Source organism: Varroa jacobsoni, unplaced genomic scaffold, assembly GCF_002532875.2.
Source record: "Varroa jacobsoni isolate VJ856 unplaced genomic scaffold, vjacob_1.0 scaffold_120, whole genome shotgun sequence".
Classification (NCBI taxonomy): Eukaryota; Metazoa; Arthropoda; class Arachnida; order Mesostigmata; family Varroidae; genus Varroa; species Varroa jacobsoni.
Window position 1 is genome coordinate 421,690 of NW_019213022.1, and position 17,860 is coordinate 439,549.

The window sequence follows — 17,860 nt, forward strand, 5'->3', positions numbered from 1 at the left end:
CATCGCTTCGTGGAACATTGTATACGGTGCACCTAGTGCGGTCAGAAAGCGGAGAAGCAGAATGAATACTCATACGAGACGCAGAAAACCGAAGAGATCGTCCAAGACCGAGGTCACATTCTACCAGGCAATTTCTAGATGTGAGATTGATATGCACAGAGTACATGCATAGGCACAATAACGTGTACGATGGGACGCTAATTGTATTCATGAAATAGTGTACGGAATTATCTACCTGCGTCATGTTCAGAAGAAGACGTGAGAACTTCTTGCAAAGCTGAACGAAGTATCGTAAAATCAATCGGTATAGTCGTTTACATGAACTTTCTTTTCTACCTAATTAACAATCAAAAGACAACGATCTTTATGTTTCAAGGCACTCTATATATATATATATATATATATATATATATATATATATATATATATACGTGTTTTTTGCGTGCTGAATGGCGGCGGCGGCGGCGCACGATGTGTATGTTATACATTCAGCCTGGCTGCAGGCAGTCGTTTGTCTTACCTATTTTCTTCGCTAGAGGAATGAATATAGGCCGTATATTATCTCATTTTCTGGTAAAGCCCCTATTTCATCGTGTACCGCAAGGAAAAATTTCATTTTCCATTCCACTCCCACGTTCTGTCTTAGTGTAAACTAAATCAAATGTCCACGGTTTCCACCATTTGCTTTGTTTTTTCTTAGTTTTTTGTAAGCTACGGCTCTGTTCTGCCATCTATTAATGCAGTCTGCCCCGATCACGAGTAACAAACACTTTATTTTGCCAATGAGACACGCTACATCGTCATTTTTCTCTGTCTCGCACGGATTTTAGCTTTTTACAGTTATTTCTCCTACAGTCATCGCCCTGCATCGTGACCTATCGTCTTGGCGCAATGCATTTTGCCACCGACACGAATAGCGTCGCTAGAATTCTCGCGAAGGTTCTCTGAGCGTCGGTTGTCATCATGCCGGCTTTTCTCATTTGGCTATGTCCTGTCCCATTTTGCGCGTCTGTCTGCCGTCATAGACTTTGTTCTTTCTTTCCCCGCTGACTCGATTATGTGCCAGCTACCCGTACTTGCAACTTCGCTCTGGAACTCCTCCGTGGTTCCATAGCTTCCCTGTTCTCTTACTTCTGGCTAACTGCTTGCAGCGGTCACTTGCAGCGATGGTCGTGGCAGACAGGGACATCAGAATGGATTGATATCTTGGCAGCAGAAAAGCTGACACAAAAAGTGTCCTTTATCCACGCTTCTCAGTCGATGAGCTAGTGAGCCAGTGAGGCTGGCTCGGCGAGCAGCGTTGTTCGCTGGTCAAATTGCCAACTTTTCTACACATTTACGACAGAGTCAAAGCACGTCTGGTGATCGGTGCTGTCGCCGGCAGCCGACAAAAGGGTCGAAAGTCACTCGCTCTCGCTAAACATAGCCAGCGCAAGGCGTCGTCGTTTTCACCGTTGGCAATGACAGTCGAGACGACTGCAGCAGGCGGGAGCACCAGAGCATTGAACACAGACCATTGCCAACAACGCGCGAGCATAACGGCGGTCCGCGTCGCGCGATGTCAGCAGAATCAGCAAAAGCAGCAATAAAGTGCCTTGCACGTTTAGCGGAACCGCTTTCTTCTATTGCTATTTATGCACTCACAGCAAGTGTAAGCGTTATCGCTACAGTCATATAGTACCAAGGAGACATGGAGCACAGGATTAGAACATGGAGCTGGACCACCGTCAGTGGAGAAACTATGGTGCTCACGGCACTATATAGATAGAGGCAGAGAAGAACGACCGAGTGTTTGAAACACGAGCACCGCCAGTGCTGCTAGAACTATCGCTGTGCTGGATACATACGATACATACACTGCGACTAAGGTAGAGTTGTTAAAACAGGTTATTCAACGGGGTCTACTCCAGCCAGAGAAAGCCTGATTCTGCCGGTATTCCCGCTGAGGCCGTTGCTGCAGTTGTTACCAATTGCAGAGTGGTAACATCAGCTCCAACAGCATTAGTGTACAACACTTCTCGTTGCTTCCGTGACGCGTACTCTTATTGATGTTGCAATATGTTGACCTTAATTCAATCGGTGCCGGCCATCTCAACTTACTTCTAATCGACGTACATGTGTCCAAAAGCTATGAGTTTCATCTGCACAGACGAAGCGTAGAGAAGCGTCAGTACAGACGACGTACTATCCTTGTTATTGTTGTTGCCGTAACGTTGGTTACCGTTGTAGCAAACGGCGGTGCAAATTAAAGCAGAATTCGGAGCAACCGATGCGAGCTTTTGCATACATTCTCCACCCGTCAAAGCGCTCTATTAAGTGATTCGAAACACTTCAATGTACTTTTCGTTTTGAGGACTCTTGTAAGACGTTTTACTGCCGCCGCAGCCTGTACCTCCTTGTCCGTTCGCAGGCCAGTATCGTCGCGACATGGACGCTACCTACGGCAGGGCAATGGACAATGCGGACACGTTGCGAAAAACCCAAGCCAGCAAGTATTGGCGAATCTGCAAATTCATCATTAAGCCATTGTACCTTCGACTTCCATAACTTTTGGAAAGAAGAAACGGCTGCAAATAGTGACCGAGGAAAAAGCTGGGTTTGCAGGATGTTGGGGTGCTGTTTAGCTACAACGGCAACAACGACGACGATGACGATGACGACAACAATGAACTATCTAGAAGGTGTCGACCGTCGAAAGAGAGCGTCGAGGGTCAACGGGCAAAATCTTCGTAATCGCGCACAAATAAGAGTCTACAACAGGGGAAGAACCGGGGTTTGGTGAGAAAAAAGCTGATTGTGCTTCTTGCACCGAAAGGTCTGTTCCACCTCATCGCTTTGACCCCCTATCGCATCGGCATTTTTTCGATCGCTTACATTACACCTATTATATGGATAATATACAGGAAAGGAATGGCGTAGGCGAATATAAGGTAGAACTGCTATTTATTTACAGCCAAAATATTCTAATAAAATGACGCCCTAACGTAAAGGCTATGCTATATAAGGACGTCACGATCTCACACGACACTTTTGCCTCTATTGTGGTAACTACATAAACAGAAAATGTCGATAAAAACTTGTATGAACGGCCGCAGTTAGGTTACCACGATGATTAGCCTTCCTTGTTTAGACCGCATGGTGCAGAATCAATAAGTTCAGGCATTTCGGGACCACACGCACGCACTAAGGACTTCGAGAGAACTTTATACCCAAAAAACACAAAAAACGAACGACCGTTCCTTGATCAACTCGCATAGCGTATCATCAAAAAGTTACCGATGAAGCATAAAAGAACAACAACTGTAACAATATTATCAACGCCAATTATATAATTATGAAGTCACTTACAATATATAAAGCAGGAACGCTGCTACAGCGAGTATGGACACACAATAAAATTTCAGCACGTTTTCGTTTGCCGTAACGCCATTGGCGATCCATCTTTAGTCGCTCAGACGGGTTTCAACTATTTGTTGCAGATGCATGATTGTGACCATGTCAAGTTGTCAGATGTGTAGAAAAAAATTGACATAATACGCGTTATCGGTGCGGGAGGGAAATGGAAGGAAAGATAGAACGTGCTATGATTGTGAAACGGTTGATTTTCTTTCCGTGGGGCACTTTTAACGTGGCTATTTTTTGAAAGGACAAGATTCGTCCTACCTTAGTAATATATATATATTGTTGCTGCAGTGTCACGGAAAATACTCTACGAGAACAGATCTAAAAAAAACTATAGCTGTATCTGTACATATAGCGTAAAATGAGGAAATGGGGACCTTAGTTGGAACGGATAACGACGTTAAGATAGGGTCACCGCTCATATTGGCGCCGCTGTATGTGCTACCATTAGGCTATACGTAGGCCAACTGATTATCTGCCCGGCGTGAATTTCCCCTTCTATTTTACCGTAGGGTAAGGCCAGCTTTTTTGTTGAATAAATGTTACCACCTCTTGTTTGCTGTTGTGTATTATTTAAATATTTGAGCGTGCACCCGTCTGTCGCAGCAACAACAACGACAATAAGGGAACCTGCGCTGCATTGATGTGTGCGGCTGCGTTGCTGATACGGGGCCGCGGGCAACAGCAACCCCAGTTACGGCACCAGCACCGGCGGTCATTGGCAACACCAAAAGCAAAACAAATGGCTACTGCTAAATTTCTGTAAACCGTGGCGCTTTTCGGGAGGTCCACATACCTTTATCAATTTGCTCTCTTTTTCAGTCAGTTCCAGTCATTCCCCTGTATACGTACGCCTTAAGACACTGTCTTTCTGTTTTTCCTCATTTCAGAAAGCAGATGAATCAGAAAACGCGATGAACAGACCAGCACTAGGAGACACAGCATAAGCGTGAGACTAGCCACTGCCGTCGTCACCGCCGACGTACGCATTGCTGGCGATATCTATCCGCGTGCTGTTTGATATTGAAACGCTTTCCCTATTTGATTATCATCATCGCTAGCGGCAGTACAATGACGTAATCATGGCGATCACCTAAGTCGAGATGGCACTGCGGCCATTAAAAATTCCGCTGTTGTTACCCGTCGTAGAGAACTGATACATTAATTCACCGCTATCAACGCAACGTCGCCGTCACCGGTGAAGTCACAAACACACATATCTGCATAGGCAAATAAGCACGAACTTTAACATTATGCGACATACCTCACTGACACCGTACCTACGGACAAAATCGGTCATTGGTTGGTAGGACATCATGGCGAAGAAAACGACACAGAGAGAGCTGATAAGAACGATTAGTAGCGAGAAACTGCGACCAAGTAGAACCAATCGCCGATATCCTCGATGCGGTCAGTCGTGCCATCGCTCGCACGCACGCACGCACGCACGCACGCACGCACGTACACACGCACAGACGGACATAGACGGTGCTTTTGCAAAACAGGTAACTGAGCTGCAATTAGCGACAAACGTGGCAATAGCGGGAGAAAGAGCGTTCATCGGTGACCAAGAGCGACAATGTTAAAATAGGTAACACAGTGGCCACTGCGTTGCTGACTGCTGTCAATTAAAGCTGTAATAGAAACTTGTCAAGCCAACTTCTCCACTCGTCTGCGTTCGATCTTTCGTTGCCGGTACTCTTGTCGTCGTCGTCATGATGCCGGGTTTCTTTATTTGGGTTTCTTTATTATTATTCTTTATTGATTAATAACATTATATGGGGCGATATCATAATTGTAGAAGGAAAAGTGAACAACGAAGTAAAGGGGGGTAGCATAGGGAGATCGGGCGCAAATGCTAGCACAAAGAGTTAGGGGATTATTAAAGTCGTCATAGCATCGTCGAGCCCATAAGCATCTTATGATTGCTGTTGTTGAACCAAGACAACGAATGCGTACAAAACACATGTGGGCCCGTTGACGTCAGTTGATCTGGCGGTGACGGCCGGCGATCTCCACCAGATGACGCCGACAAAGAGGCCAATGGTTAAGTGATCCCCGGCGGTGGGCAACGTGTACCGAAACTGAAAGGCGAAAGAAGCTACACGTAAATTTTTTATTCCTTCCGATTCTAAACGGAACATCAAAAGGATTAACCCCCCTTCACACGCAGCGTTCAACCGGTGGCTAAGTTCAGACAAATATGTTTTTGATAATACTTCGAAACGTACATATATATATATTTTCGTTTTTTTCTGATCTTTCTTACGGAAGACTGAGTCACCCTTGAACGCATCACGCGTTCACTTAATCGCTGTCGTGTACATTTTATGTTTAACGGCAGTGTTCTTCACTACCATAATGATAACTGTCACAGGAATTCGTGTGTTGTTTTATGATTAAGATAATTTGAAAAGCCCTCCCCAATTGATTGTCTTCTTTTTCTTTTACATGAAAAGGCTACTATTCAGGTGGCGCGTCGATTTATTGCCGAACTGTCGGGCGCCTGCTTTATCCTTGCCCAAACACCGGCAGCTATCACATGATAATAATAACAATAGTAACGATAATATAATACGGGAGCTCCGATCCGAGGAAAAAAGCATACACACAGTCGTTATTAAGTAGATCTCCAGTAACTAGCGATTAGAGTATAGGGGTACCGAATGAGTGGGAAACGTCACTAGGGATCACCATCAGGCAGCATTGGCATTAGTTACTGCTCGGGCGGCGGCAGCAAAACCGGCTGCAAAGATGTATTCACATTAACAAACTCACGGACGAGACGATTTCATTGAATGGTCAGCGTTGCCTCCGCTTTTTCTGCGTTTTTTTTGCTACTTTTTGTTGCAACAGGGAACAGCGGCGACCATCAGGGTTCTCCAGTGACTCGAGTGGGCTTGTATCGGTAAAAACCGCGCTCACGTTCGAAGATGTTGTCACTACCCAACAATTGTCGAGGCTAGATAAAAATGGCGCGCAGCAGCGACAGAGTGTCGCCTTTGTGGCAACTACTAACGTTAGAATCTCTAACCAGTAGGGGCAGCGATGTGGTCCTTATTCACCTGTCCGCCGGCAGGACGACGAAACAGCCGACAGACGCGCGTCTCGCATGCGCAAAAGCATGATGCAGCTGCATGGTAGTATTCAGTTTCAGTCGATCAACTTTAGCTCAAATAGCGGGATCACGGGACTGAATGAACCTCGAACTTCGGAGCTGTTCGCCGTCGGCGTTTTCTGCTCTCCAACATGTTAATGTTGCAACAGTCGTAGCAGGCGCAGCAATGCTCATACATACTGGGCAAATATCGGCTAAATAAACCAGTCACGAATAGTGCACAAACGATAAATTAGACCTACACACCTTTTATCTAATCAATGGCTGTACGATATTACGATACTGAGAGGGGGTGGGTATACGTTTGCGTGCACGGATGATGATGATGATGATGTTTTGCTTTCTGTATTTATGTTGTTTATATATATATTAAGTTGTCGAAGATCTATCGATTATTTTTAGACCAAATTAAAACAATTTTTTTTAAATATTTCAAGGTAATATTACGAAAGGGGGCATACGCCACGTTGATCGATGACCTTCTTCCATTTTCCTGGTAACACAGTAATCTTATCACTGTAAAACTTTGCTGGCTTCTGGGCAAAAAACAGTGGAAGTTGATTTTTGCATCCTTTCATTGAGACCAAGTGAATTCAAGATTCAATGAGTTCTGCAGAAGGGAGCTTATGGTCTGATGGTGCAAGCAACGAATTATACGGTGGATACATTAGAATTTTCCATTCAATAAGTTTACCGGATGTTTGCCGGGTAGCTAGAGATCCATGCATGCGGTCTAGCATCGTCATAATGAACAACGACATCTTTTCCTTTGATTTTGACCCATTTTCAACAATTTATTGTTGTAGTCTTGCTAGCTGCAGACACAGAGGTCCGAATCCATCATTTTGCCGCAATAAATTCATAATGCGAGCTTTCTTTCCAGCCCCTCGAAACAGATAGGCTTTGCCGCACGTATGCCCTTTTTAATTCTTATTCTTAACTGCACGGTATTGTTTATCCTTCATGGTCAACTGCTTTAGAATAGTATTTTGCTGCATTCCTGTGAAATTTCATACGACGAAACGATGATCGAGTATTCGTGTGGCACGCAAACACTGAGCTTTGTTCTGCAACTCTTTCAAGAACCTGTTTGACAATGGATGTCTAATTCCTTAGCGAAAACATGGGAATTTTTTGTCATCAGATTTTGCTCAGCTTTCGAAATAAATTCACCAATGAATCGCCCGCCTACGTTTTTACAGTGGAAACGACACAACCACCTTTGGGACCGTTTATTCCGTTAAATAATGCCCCTTCACCATACACCAGAGAATTTTTTAATGGCCTAGGCAGCGTTTGTGCCTTTATAATGACACTAACGCCAACCCGACGCCATTCATATTGACTGAGATTAGTGACTTTAGAATTACGACGAATTAGAAAGACGTTCAATACTTTTTCAACAACCCATTATAATTATGGCTGCTAACACGTCTATTACTAATACTGCCATTTATCGCAAAATTCAGCGTCGTCAGAGCCTTCTATAAGTATGGACTCGGTCTCTACTATTGACTTCTAAAGCCGTTCATGCAGACGAGGGTGAATATTCAAAGGTCAAGAAAAAAAACTGAGTGCAAACAACATTAATAATAAATCATCACGATCGATATCTGTAAAATGGTCGTTATCACTAGGGCTGTTTATTGCAATAAAGTATTCTGTGCAAAAACAAACCTATACACACACACACACACACCCATAGAGGAGACCTCCAGACGCATATACCCACGAAGAGCGCATACAAACGCCGCCGCCGCTGTTACAACCATTAATAACGTTAAGAAGGTTCAATGATGACACCGATATGGCAAGCATATCCAAATGGACACCAAACGGAAGTGTTTGTTATTCGTGACGTTCAGTAGAAACCCCGTCTACTAAAGTGAACTGACAGATTTGCGCCGATTCTACGGTTGCGGCTGCTGCAACTACAGAAACCATTAATTTTGATCAATTCACAAAGTAAATACGCAACAAACGGCGTCGTCATCGTCTTGTACCGCTGCAGCTGCTGTTGCCTTCCACTTGTTCTTCTGTCCCAATGAAAGACGCTCAGAAGAGCAAGCGAGGTCGAAACACATAGAGGAAGACATGGAGAAATAGCAGCAGCAGCAGCAGCAGCAGCATCCACGGCAGCTGCAATAAATCAAAGCGTTCTCACAATCATAAATCAGATTTGGCATAAAGGGGGGGGGGAGGGGGGAGGAGGAGTATTGAACAGTAATGAGCGGCCCGGTAAATTGTTGAGAACCAGGGACGCTTCTACCACTATGGCTATTACTACCGATCGTAGTAGGCCAAGTAAGGGGGGAGACTCTGCCTGCATCTGCCGAAAACAAGCGCAGGCATGCGCAACACTGTGTGATGGCTCGTCTAGTATCGAAAGATTGCTGCAGCATTTGTTGAAACAACAAAAACATTATGTTACTTTACCTATTTGACATGGTTGTATTATCCCTAGTTGATTCTGCTGGTGCTGGTGATGATGGCGATCAAGATAATGGTACGGATGCAGCAGGCACTTCTATTATGTTCAGTGTCTTTATTAAAGGGCGACTGTTGATTGCCCGTTTCTGCTGGCAGGAAGGTTTCAAAGATTCTTTGTCAGCAGATCTTCCTATAAAGGACTCCAGGTTAGCGTTGCATGCTCTTCCTATGTGTAGCAACTGTCACTGATTGTTCCGCGATGGTGGCCGACTTGTCAACGGGAACGGCAGTATCGAGTATACGTGCGTATAGGCGGTATGAAACGTCACCACAGAGCTCGAAGCGCAACAAAGCGCCATAACGACCATAATAACAATTGTGAAATTTACATACTACACTTGAACATGAAATTTATATACATATATGTAGGCATGCTGTATACACAATTGTCTATCCGAAAAAATACGACAATCTCGATCGGATCCGCTTTTTTTGCTGGCCTAGTTTTTTTTTTTTATTGTCTTTTGGTTCGATCTAACTCTAACGCACCTACGCACAGTGTTGCCTTAGGCTACGGTGTCCGCTGTACAAATGGTACTGCTGAATCGAATACCGGCGATAAGTGTAACGTATTTCCTATAGAAAGCTCGATACTAGCTCACCCCCCAACCAATCATAATTAATCTATTTTGATTTGCTTCGTCAGTTTTTTGCGTTTTTTTTTTTTTTTTTTTCATATTATATTCGCACAATTAACGACACCATTCTATGTTGATAGGACCACCGCTAATAACGATCGACAAATCACTGTATAATTATCTATTTCTATTACGTCATAGCATACGTACGCTGGCCAGACAATTCTCACCGCTGCCTTCGCTGTCATGGACTTCGCAAGGCTGATATAATAATGCTACTATAGCTGTTAGCAACCAAGTAAACGGGATCAACTATTTTCTGCCTTCCTGGCTGGCTATCTGCTCGTCAAAGGTTTGGCCTTTTCGAAATGTTTTGATCCTGCCGTGAGACATGCAAGCGGCGGTGTCCTGAATCCGGACAATCGTTTATAGCATGATTTCATTGTACACTTGGTCAGGTAATAAACAGGTACAATAAGAAAGCCCCAGCGCTCACTTCACTTGCCGCACCGATGATATTCAAAAAGTTGAAGTCGATGTTGCGAGGATACAGGGAAACTTGTTCGGTCGATGCTAGTCAATAGCTTTTCGCCACTGTCAGTTTGTAGACAGAGCTCGGGCAATGGGTGTCGTCGCTGCGAGCCATTCCCTTCGTCGGCCTACATAAGACCTACATCTATTCGTTGAAACGTCTCGTGTCTATGATACATTGCTGTAGCTGTGCGTTGACTCGCGCTTTTTTCATCTTCTGTCTCTTCGCCTCCCTCTAGAACTTCAACAGATCTACCGGAGGCCTGTTCTTCGCGTTTCAGTTTAGACAAAAGCAGTTCATTGAATGAGCCTGCTGTTCACAACCAGTAGCTACAGATAGTGGCCATCGTCGTTTAGACATACACGACAGCGAAACATATACGTTTCAATAACCTCGGAAATGTTGGGACCTAGGGGCCTTAAATTGCTCCTTATCAACCTGCTTTCTTGAATTTATTCACTTGGTTATGCTTGTCTAGGCTGCGTTTTCAACTAATGGGGGTTTCCGAACTTGGCTCGTATAGGTATCTATGTAGATATTAGTTGAAAAATAAACTATGTCGAATTGTAGGTAACTCTATTTCCATGTATTACAAATAGTTGAGGAACACGGCAAAAGATTCATAATAGCCGGATCCGATCAACTGATCGTTATTCTTTATAAAGCCGTATCCAGTATATCTTTTATTACAGGGTACATGCGAAACACTCCAATGATATTGTATAGTTAACGTAATCTACCTACATGTTGAAATCATATTAGACTATGCAATTTAAAAAAAAAGGTCTATTTTTTTGTCCAAAAAGTCTTTGTTTAGCTAGCTCAAGAGATGAATTGGTTTACATAATAATCTCTATTATGCGACGTATCTGCTGCATAAACATGAAAATATAGCATTCGCCAATTTGCTCAGACGGCCTACAGATGTAACACTATAATTTCACTCTATGCCACGCGAAATAGCCAAATAGCTAACCTAACGGCCGCCTAACACTTTATTTATCTTTATTTATTCGCATTTTGAACATTTCATCCACAAAAGAAGTATCATACCCCCCCCCCCCCCCCCCGACAAAGCAGAGTTGCCGACGTCAATTCCTTCAATAAGTACGAACGTTGACGTGTGATACTGGTCGATTCTAAGATACTGATATAATTTTCGCATCGACATTCAGCCCTTTGGTCCCATACTTCTGATATTGTGTGGTCGTATCTAGCTACCGCTTGGCCTGACCGCCGGCTTTTGATCCTATCCTATACTGCTGTTATGCGAGCTGTCCTTTGCTAGCGTTATCCAAGTCGCGACGTCAACTGGAGAGGATCTCCGGTTGACGTGGCGATCATGATAGAAGCCTGATGGGGCCCCTTCATCGTCTTCGGCATTTTCAGCCAAGCCAACGCGTAGACGGACGCCGAAGGGGCCAATAAGCCGCCGGCTTCAGATAGGGTCGACCGAAACCGCAGCAGCGCTACCACCACCGGAATCGACGAAATAGCTGACCCAATCTACCAGCAGATTTTTTTTTCTCTTAATTTCTGGGTAGACTAATTGTGTTTCATTCGTTATCATTTTCATACATTCGCACACTCGAGAACAGCCTAGTGCCGGTACCGCATCATATGTGGCATTGGTCATGCTCATAAACAACACATAACTACATCGCTATAGAATTTCTAGCACTGCAGGGTCCAACCGTATGTACGTATAGTAAACGAACACCCCCCACAGTTGTTCAGAAAGAGTCGACTGGCTTCTCGACCTGTCCCATGGGGACACTACGATGGCGGAGGGAGGAGGCGAGCGAGGGGTAAAGAGAGACAGGTAATTTCGTGTAGGTTTCGTTGTTTTCCGCTTTAATATTATAATAATGCAAGGAAAATACGCATAGCTATGAGAGAGAGAGAGAGAGAGAGAGAGAGAGAGAGAGAGAGCGATTAAAATTAGCCAAAACGTAACTACTCCTGTCTAGACAAAAACATGAGTGTCTCTGTCTAGACAAAATGGAATCATCATCGGCGGGCCGAGATTCTATCTCTCGCATGAGAGTTATGCTCCGAAGACGCTGCTACAGAGGAGCCAAAACAAACCAAGCAATTAGACAGTTAGCAGACAACGAGGTAATCGTTGTAGCAGAAAACGTTTACATTTATATTTTGTGATAATAATGGCATTGTGGGCATCCGGGGTCGTAGAAGGGATAGCGACTTCAGTATAAACAACGAAAACAGCGTGGCTGCTATGCAGTGCACATCGTAGCCTTCTACCTGCACATGTAACGATGATGTTTAGATAGCTGAAGAAGAAATGGCTGAACGCCAAAAAATATGGAATAATGTCAAAATTTGGCCGAGCTTCACATCAAGAAAAAATTATGCGATTACTTCACATTATTGCACACGCTCAGTCTTTCGTCTAGATGCCGTTAGGGCTCCTGTTGTTGTCGTTGGTTAATCGAAAGGTTCTCTATATCAGCGGATTGATAACGTATCTGCTGGACAAGCCTTCTTTTTTGTTATTTTTGCGTAGGATACGCCTCAAGCCACTTTTTGCTATTTTCTCACTCTCATCCATATATATATATATATATATATATATATAGCCACGTACACGAATAGCTTCAATGCAAAGGCCACTTCGTTCTGGTCCGGCCAGTCTGACACATATGCATTTGCCTTTGTATTGCAGCGACAGTTTGGAGACGACCTATTCATTGCGGCGGTGACAGTGACAACTATTTTGTAGCATCCTGGTTCACGCCTGTATTTTCGACTGCTCTCTGTCTAGCCGGTTGTTTTTGCCTCATCTAAGCCCGCTTGTCGGTTACGTCGCATGTCTTGTTCAACGTTAGCACGATGAACAACGCCTGCTATGTAACGGATCTTAAAGCCGCCGTTAGAGACCAACATAATCGTCTCACCATGCCGTCTTGCATTTTTCCCATTAGCCGTTACTGTTGCTATTTAGCTGTAAACACTTCTTTACAAATTCTCTTGGCAATTCTCCCATGTTATCAAGGGTAGCGGATAGCGGGTGGAGCGACACTTCAACAGTCGACAGGACAAAACGCTGACGCATGAGATTCATAGCTCGGAACCGGTAAGACAATGTCAGCTACAACAGCACCGCTCCTAACAATACTAGTATAGTCGCAGCAGCAGCTGCAGTGGGGTGTAAGAACGGCGACGTAACCTTTTTGAGGCTGCTAAATTTTGAGTCCGTCATCCAGCAGCCTCTGTTAGTGTCAATTCCCGGGAATTGTCCCCTTTTTCCCTGTCTTCATCCTTCTTCGTCCCTACTGCCCTTTTCGAATTTCATTCTCGCTGCTAGGAACACTTAGCCGCCTTTCTATGATTGTATCTCACTGTTCGCGCACTAGTCATGCTTGGTAGAAGTTGACAGCAGGAACTCTGCGTCATTGTCACCACATTATGAGAGCGGCGTATCAAACGTAGCTGACTGTATAGAAGACAGATTTGTGGCGTACATACAGTACGTCCCTCTGCTGGCAGCGCGGCCGGCGACGCAGATCTGGGAGGGAAGACGACCGAATCTGCACGTTGAAGTGGCTTCTTCGGTACCTTGTGGCACTTGATGTTATGTTACGTGGAAAGCGCACTCGTTCACGGTTAAAATCATCGTCTACCTCCAGTTTTCTTTTTGGTCTGCGATTATTCGTTAAATACTTTTTGCTGGTAGTAGCGATGGTTGCTACCATTTCCTAGAAACAGATACCTCTCTTCCTCTACTTTAAAAGAACGCGGCAACGAGCCATGACGCCGGTAGTAAGTTCTCCTCTCCCCCTTTGAAATCCACGAAGAGGGAGAGATATCGTTGCCGTCGGACGAGTACAGGAACGACGACAGCGCCGCAAGAAGACAGCAATGAAATACGGACGGAGCCCAGCAACGTCTTCTAACAAAAGTTAATCGCTTAATTTCCGTGAGAGCGCACCGCACCATGCCACAACTCTGTTCAGTAAACACTGACCGATGCAAATTTCTTTCGGCATCTTTTTCTTTATTATACGTGAGTTATCTTTCGTTGTTCATCTTACGCTGCAGGTGCTGTTACTGTGCCTACGTTTCAGCCGCTAGTGTTCATTTGTCGTCGAGCCTGCTTCTCGGGTAAGCAGGCGTGGACCTTAGCCAACAGCCTTAGCTAAGAAGTCCTGCTGATTGTAGGCCGCCTTGTAACGATTCTCTTTCTCAAAAATGTTGTTCAAATCGCTGTCCGAGAAATCGTTAACGGCGCAAGAAAATCGCAAAAAAAATAACTATCTAACGAACACCAATCATAATGTTTTGATACTTCCTCGCCTCCGTTTATCTGGTGCGCTTGTCGATAGCCTGAAACGCACCTTGACGGGACTGTCAAAAATCGGGAACATCCTTCCTCCATTAGTGTACAAGTCGCCTTACAACTTGCAATAGCAAAGGCAAAGGCAACTGCTTGCCCCTATCGACACCCACCGCCGACGCAGTTCTTCGCTATTACTGCCGGTCTGCTGGGAGCTAATGCTTTTATAAACGTGCAAAACGTTCTGTATGGTCTTGCCAACATAGAGAAAACTTATTCGCTATCGCATCAGCGATAAGCCACAACGGCCATAAAGAGCATTTCCACCTTCGAGATGGTATGGTACTGTCTTAATACGTTGTTACTACTAAGACAGCCACCCCAACCGGTTTGCCTGGCGTTCGGATTGCCTGTCGCAACAAGAAACCTTAAATGTGCTACAATCACAACGAGATGTGGCAAAACTAGAACGAGGGCCAACAGCGACAGGCGAAGCATAAGCAAATAATAGCCAACTGCGTTCAGTAGTAAGCGACCACAGCTGGCCTAAGCGATACGCGCACGAATACATACAGGGAAGACTAGGGTGTTTTGCCATTTGTTCATCTGCTCTTAGACGACGCAATATGACGCATCATTCCTCGGTAACAATCGCAAAAATAACAACGCACGCACACACACACACATACATATTTTGAGAATATTTATAAATAATAGTAATGATTATAGGTGCAAGGAATAACACGAATAGATGCACGACTGCTGTCGAACATCGTACGCGGCTGCCACAAAGAACAATTCGCACAGTAAATGGAACCCCGCGTCGCAGTGGCCGTACCATGTGAGTGGGTGGAACGTTAGCTAAAAAAACAAAGCAACAGGAACAAGCTAGGGGCAGATGGGAAGGCTATACGTGTAAATCGCTAGCTGTCAAAAAAAAAAAAGCATAAAAGCCGGAATATACTTTTCTAGCATATTTCGCTATACTTACCACAGATTGGGAGCGCTCGCTGACAAAACTCTATATAAATATAGTAAATAATGACTCAATAAATAAGAATAAAAATAGACAACCAAAACTACTATAATTATATTGCGTGCTTATGAGCTAGCTTCAAAGCTTACAATTATTTCAGTTTACCATCTCTATGTTGTTTTCCGTCGTGTTTTTGAGTTATTTACCGGCACAGTATTCTGTCACCGATTTCCCACAAGCCGTCGTTCCTTCTCAAAGAAGATCTTGTATTTTCCTTTGTAGCGATAAAACAGTTACACTAAATATTCCTAAAGCCTCCCCCTCCTTTTTTGCCTTATCTCTCTGTCTCTCTCTCTCTCTCGTCGGTCGTCAGCTTCGTATGTCGGCGCGCAATTTTCTCCCTCAGAACAAATTCAGGGTGGCGGAGCTCTCATCGCCTACACATCTTGTCTCAGATCCTTATGCTCCTATTCATTTACAGCGCGCCACTTTTTTCGAGCCACTATCCAGCTCCCACTATGTGCGCTTCCCGTTCCAATTTTCCTTTGCCTATTCCGTTGTTAAGTGCAAGCGAAGACAAGCTGTTTTTTCAACAGAGGACCGTGTCCCTTTTTGGTCATGTCAAGTTACCGCATACCACGGAAACTTCTCTTGGCCTCCCCCGCCGCTGTTGGAGGCTCACCCCTCCCTTTGAGTTGCAGCTGACGGCCGTTCTGTACGTACGACCGTTCCCATACTCGCCTAAACCCATAGTAGGACACATATGTAGCCAAAGCTATCTAGCGGAATGAATTTTCTCGCCGGAGTAGACGAAACAGCTGGTTGGCTGGCCGGGAAAGGTCTACCTGCAGATATACTGCCAACCGTGAAGTGCTGAGGTGTTCTCCGTAACATCACCGGACGACTAAGACGGCGCTGGAGACACGTGTCGATTTTACTAGTGCCGCCGTCGCCGCTGGACAATATCGTCCTGTATCTACTTTTTCACGTTATCGTGCCATTGCAGTTTTTTTCCAGCTTTACCACCGCTGGCTTCTGGCTAAGACCTGCTTACGTATCCGTCTGTTAGTTAAGTATTCAATTGGTTCGTTTATTCCAAACTTGGACTTTTACGGCGTGCGTGTGGCCGGATCGGCTAGAGCGCAGCAGCGCCTCGCCTTCAGTAGCAAGTAGCAGTCGTCGCAGTAGCCTTTATGCACAGTCGATCCTCACTCACACCGGCTCTATTATCCAGAGTTTTTGGTCCCTCAAACGACTTGCCCCAAGTTCTGTGTGTCTCAGCTGTTTTTATATATGAAAAGAGACTGAGGGACATACTTTAATGCTGCGGTGCCACGGGCCCCTTGGTGCGTTCCAGTCAGCATCAACGTAGGCGGTCCACCCCGGTGGGATCTCGCCAACATCCTCATCATCCGGTGAGGCTCTGGGACCCCGAGGAAGGTACCGCTCTGAAAAGACAAGAGGCGATAATACCGAGCTGGCGCCGCTTCAAAAGACGGCGACTCCGGCGGCTGCTGCAGTCGACCGTACTGAACCCACGTCACTTACTCATTAACCTGTGCAGGCATGGTTGGCAGGCGGGCGACATGCCGCTTCCTTATATGTCGGTATTTGTCACCCTGATTATCACTCCTTCCACGCCTGTGGGGTAAGTTGCGTATGCGTTGTGCATACGTATGCTAATCGAGGTTCTTAGTTCCGTTTGAATGGCTTTGTCCTTTTTCCGTCTGTCATTATGCACTACCTTTATTCGTTGTGATAATTTAATTGGTTCGCTTGTTCAACTCTTTAACATAAATATATATGTGTGTGCCTGTACAGGACATACACTAACTGTAAGGATCAGTATCAGTGAACCTGGACGACAAATACTTTTGCCCTCCGACAAATCGGAATGGCCGTTGTCTCAATCGATACCATTGGCGACAATTGACGTACTGCCTTTTCCGGACGGCAGTCCCGCCGTTAGACATTGGACAGCACACGCGAGATGAACAACATTCACTTAATGTCATAACGTTACGGTATCAACGGAGCGATCCTGCCTGAAGCTTCTAAAGTGGTGGAGCACTGGAAAATGTTAGACCTAACATAAAAAGTTCAATGTCTGAAGGTATCGTTCGAAGGTAGTTTCGTTGTGTGCCGATTCAACTCAGATTTAACTTTCGTATGTTGCTAAATCATTACACATATCTATAAATAGAATACTTGTAGCATACCTATGCATAGGTTACGGCTAGAAGAATCTCATGTTCGTCTTTTGCCCGCTAGGTCCGTGAAAAATGATCGCCAGCTGGCTTCTACGCAACCATATCTGTACCATCGTAAAAGTTAGATTACAAATTACAGCGTACGAAGAAGGGACGATGACTGGCGTATCCTATCTTCACCTTCGGTTTATATATTTCGCTTTTAGGACGTTCGTATTTAACAATCTAGCCTTGCTATCAGCAAACAAACTTCGTTG

The 17,860-nt window shown here is 44.8% G+C and overlaps 1 protein-coding gene across 6 annotated transcripts in view; it reads right to left on the reverse strand.

Moving 5' to 3' along the window:
- Positions 1-17,860, reverse strand: part of LOC111266806 (latrophilin Cirl) — a 263,176-nt gene that overhangs the window by 234,772 nt on the left and 10,544 nt on the right. For 3 of the 6 annotated variants that reach the window (XM_022844610.2, XM_022844600.2, XM_086971130.1), the window contains exon 3: positions 4,667-5,486. The exons of 2 other annotated variants lie outside the window; for them this stretch is intronic. The gene's annotated coding sequence lies outside the window, so the exon portion shown is untranslated. One more of the 6 variants, XM_022844631.2, reaches the window with a different exon arrangement.